The following is a 4,049-nucleotide window of genomic DNA, read 5'->3' as shown; positions in this document are numbered from 1 at the left end:
CCAAATCAGGAGCAGAAGGAGAGAGAGCACAAGCAAGGAACTCAGGACCGCGAGGGGTGCACCCATACACTGAGACAATGGGGATGTTCTATCAGGAACTCACCAAGGCCAGCTGGCCTGGGTCTGAAAAAGCCTGGGTCAAAACTGGTCTCGCTGAACATAGCGGACAAGGAGGACTACTGAGACCTCAAGAACAATGGCAACGGGTTTTTGATTCTACTGTCCCTCTTGGTTTGTTAAGCTTACATGTTTATAATACTCAAGACCACAAGCCCAGGGTTGATACTGTCCAATAGGTGAGCTGGAACTGCTCGTATCAAACTTTGATCAAGAAAATGCAACAGAGGCTTCCCCCACAGGCCAACTAATGGGTGCATTTTCTCAATTGAAATATTTTCTTTCAAATGACTCTAGTTTATGTCAAGTTGACCCAAAACTAGCCACACAAGTAGCTATTTAGCCAAGGCATGTAGCCCAGAACCAGCTCTAGGATGTAGATGAATGAGCAAGGCCTGATTATAGCAGCTTGTGAACTGACTGAAAATTCTGATACCCTATGCATCCAGATTACTTGTTGGGAATGACAAAAAGGAGGGGTGGGTCTGTGCTGCATGTACCTAGAACAGAGATCCCTTCTGAGAAATGGCCACTCCATATTTACATGGTCAAGCTGGAGTTCAAATTTCACTTTCCTAAGCTTTGTGGTTTTTCATTACTGGGTAGATGCTATCCTTCCTTGGCTGGGTGAATATTTGTGGCCTGACCTAGTGTGAGTTATATGTCTATTTTCTGTTCCTTTGTGGTTGGTATCCATAAATACAGATGAATAGGTATGGCGGAGTTGCAGATTAAAGTGGAAGGGAGGGTGACCAGTGATTATTTCTTCGTCGTCCATGATAAGATGGAGTTGTAGACCCTAGATGATTCCCTTTGGCTCCCAGATAAGGCCTTTCTGAAGATGTTGAATCCAAGTGGAGATGATGGCTGTAGATGAGTATCATCTTCTTCTTGTAGAACCTTCAAACACCTCTTCAGGTAACTCAACTCTTGGGGAGATAGCTAGCCCACATCCCATAGAGAAAGCATAAATTGTTAACTTGATCACTTACCCTTTCAGGTTTGTCTGGAAGACACACAGAATGACTTTCCTCTATATGCTATAAGCATTGTTAGTCTCTAGGAAACTTTTATAAAAAAATATTTTTCAAGGTAGACATTGATTCCCTTTTATAAAATTCTAAGCAGCATAGTTTCTGGACAAAATTCAGCAGAGTTGAGCAGGAGATATCCCAAACATGCCTGATCTTTATATCACATAAATTATTGCCTGTGATAAGAACCCCAATGACATCTCCTGTGGCTGGTGGGTTTCTATTTAATGAAATGCTTGGAGTAAGATGAATCTCCCCAGTGATTTGAGTAGGTTAAGGGTACGGGATGAGTTCCATATGGGACATTCTCTGTCAGTATTTGCCCATTCCTTGGTGTTCCCAGCTCAGCATGTTGCGTATTCACCAAAGAAGATCTGTGGTTTGTCAAAGTGTAACCAAAAGTTGATATGGGATATTTCTTCAGACATCGCCATGGAAATCAAAACCATAGGCTGATGGAAGTGACAAGTGTGCATCCAACCTGAGGGTGTCCAAAGAGGCAAGCAAAAGTAAATTCTGCAGAGAGCTCTAACTATCTGTAGCGCATACTATATGGCAATTACAAAGTGTTCCAGTTAACAAGATCTGCCACTCATGACCGCTTTAGTGGTTAAACAGAAGGGAAGACACATCTACTTCAATGAACCTGGATATTATTGTACAACGTAATGACAATTTAGGATTTATTAGGGATTAGTAAGTAGAAGGATTAAGACAAATTATTTTAATTAATCTTTACCACATCCTTTGAATTTAGCTCTGACTCCATTTTGTGTCAACAACAAGAACAAGAATAATAAAAGCAGACATTCAGAGAGCTGACATCACCAGCCTATGATGGCCCTAGTGGTAAGTGATAGAACTCAGACCCAAGACCATTTAGGATCATTTTTCCAGTGCTCTAGACTGGTTGTTCTACAGGGCTACTGGAAATCATAGTTATCGAGGAAAAAGGAAGAACTATTTTTCTGCCCTTTTAGGTGGGCTCCATGTGAGTTTGTACCTTTGTTAAATATGGTTGTAAACATAAAATATAGCTTATTTGAACATCCTCAACTAATGCTTTATCCTCTAAGATACATAAATATATCAGAAGGAATCCCCCCCACCACACTTTCTCACTCTGAACCCCTTGGGAACATTTGGTCACATCTGGAGACCTTTTGTGTTATTCACAAGTTGAAGGAAACTGTCAGTAGAAACTCATCTGTAGAGGACACGGGTGTGCTAAGCCACCTATGACATATGGAATAACACTCTCTCAACAGAGAGTTACCTTCTCAAAATGGCAATAGTTTCATAAAGTTTCAAAAAGTATTATGGGAATTAAAGAAAAAATTTTTGAAAGACTGAGAATGTGTCAAGCTGAGCTAAGCATCTCAAATCAACAGAACATTCCATCCCATTTCTAGAGGATTTCCTGTTATTAGACTTTTAGCGTATGTCTCCAGCAAAACTGGTTTGTGATATTCGTGAAAATTATTTTAAAAAGGAGGGAAGCTGAGGTGATGCCCAGGTGACAGACCAGCCTTAGCCACGCTCTTGTCTCTTTTCCTGGGTTCTTGAATTGCTGTCTGTAAGCAAACATGTTCTCTTTTTTTTTCCCCTTACACTATTTTTTTAATGGCAGCTTCCTCTGCTTTTAAACACAGCATATGCTTCTTTAAATGTTCCACGTGGCCAGATCTCCAAGCAGAGAGCTTCTCACATTTGTTTCTCATCATTTCTGACAGTTAGCCTCCCCTGTGACAATAAACAGCTCACTCCCAAAGAACAGCTCTTCAGTACCATTTCTCTTTCCTTGGGTGGGGTAAAGATTTCTCTTGAACAAGAATTCCACATCTTTCGTTGCAAATTGTTTTCCCAAGATTTTAAATTTGTGAATAAACCTACAGGAAAGACAAAAAGAAAATCTTAAAAAGCTGAAGTCTATTTCTTTTTCTTTTTTTCTTTTTTTTTTTCTGGGGGTGGGGGAGGGGTTGGGACATGTTTCTCTGTTTCTTTGGAGCCTGTCCTGGTACTAGCTCTTATAGACCAGGCTGGCCTCGATCTCCCAGAGATCCACCTGCCTCTGCTTCCCGAGTGCTGGGATTAAAGGCATGTGCCACTGCCACCTGGCAAAAAACTGAAGTCTAATTCTTTAACTTCCACATGAAGGAAACCCCTCACTCTAAACATACTCACGAGCTAACACAGGGATACTGTTCCACCCAATAAAGAAGAAGCCCACCTCCCTCTAAGAATAACCATGGTCTAACACAGGGATGCAGTTCCACCCAGTACAGTCAAATGATATTCTTCTTCTAAGTTGATAGCCACACTTATTTCTGTCAATACTTGATTTCATCAGTGATTCATTATATTCACTATATCATATGTCAAAGAGAAAATAATGGGAGAGATAATTAACTTATTTTATTGGCAGCAAACTTTAATTGGTACCCTGCGTCTTTGGTGACCAATTAATTTAACCAAATAACACCGTTAGTTCTACATTCTCGAAAGCATGAAGTGATCTGATAATTTTGTTAAGTTCTATGTTACTCCTAGAGTCAGCGTGAGGTTATAGAACGGTGCATGCAAAATAGGAGGAACTTGGTTTTCCAGTAGGTATTAACAATATTAAGACACATGTGGAGGAGGTAAATCCACATCTGTGTACTTTACCCCACCTTTAAAAAACCAGGAAAATCAGGCCAGAGTCTTTCTCAGCCTCATTACTAGTGCTCTGTGCACCCCTGGTAACAATATCCATTAACATTAAGTGAAGGAAATCCCTTTAAGGTTTTAAGTTTGAAAGGAGATTGTTTTAATTTTGGCCTCAGGACCCTAACGACTAAGAAGCAGGGTTCTTACATTTATGGTATTTTCCCAACTAAAACAAAGTCAATATACCTA

The sequence above is a fragment of the Alexandromys fortis genome, unplaced genomic scaffold (genome assembly GCF_014885135.2).
Source record: "Alexandromys fortis isolate MF-2015 unplaced genomic scaffold, M_Fortis_MF-2015_v1.1 scaffold_14, whole genome shotgun sequence".
NCBI lineage: Eukaryota > Metazoa > Chordata > Mammalia > Rodentia > Cricetidae > Alexandromys > Alexandromys fortis.
The sequence above is the reverse complement of the archived record's forward strand: the minus strand, read 5'-3'. Positions refer to the sequence as shown.